This window comes from Penaeus monodon, chromosome 30 (genome assembly GCF_015228065.2).
Source record: "Penaeus monodon isolate SGIC_2016 chromosome 30, NSTDA_Pmon_1, whole genome shotgun sequence".
NCBI lineage: Eukaryota > Metazoa > Arthropoda > Malacostraca > Decapoda > Penaeidae > Penaeus > Penaeus monodon.
The window spans coordinates 4,457,511-4,457,838 of NC_051415.1; positions in this window are offsets into that span (position 1 = coordinate 4,457,511).

Genomic DNA, 328 nt, shown 5'->3' on the forward strand with positions numbered 1-328 from the left:
AATCTTGCATTGTCTTTTCACCATGTCATGAAAAATTCGTGGAAGGGACCTATTGTTTTATATAATGTACGACACACTTATTACATACACGCCATATAATAAGGAAACAAACAACCATGAAAAATGATAAGCGACCACCCAGTTTTTCCTCTATGCACAGTCTTCCAGGAACCTCATTTCAATACAAGCCATACCCACACTGTCTTCCTTTTTTTCCCTTTCACAACGGAACACAAACCGAGAAAAAGGCTTACGAAAGGTTGGCGATCGGATTCGTCTGCTAAATTATGGTGTTCGATCAAACAATAAACAGCGCGAGAGAGAGAGA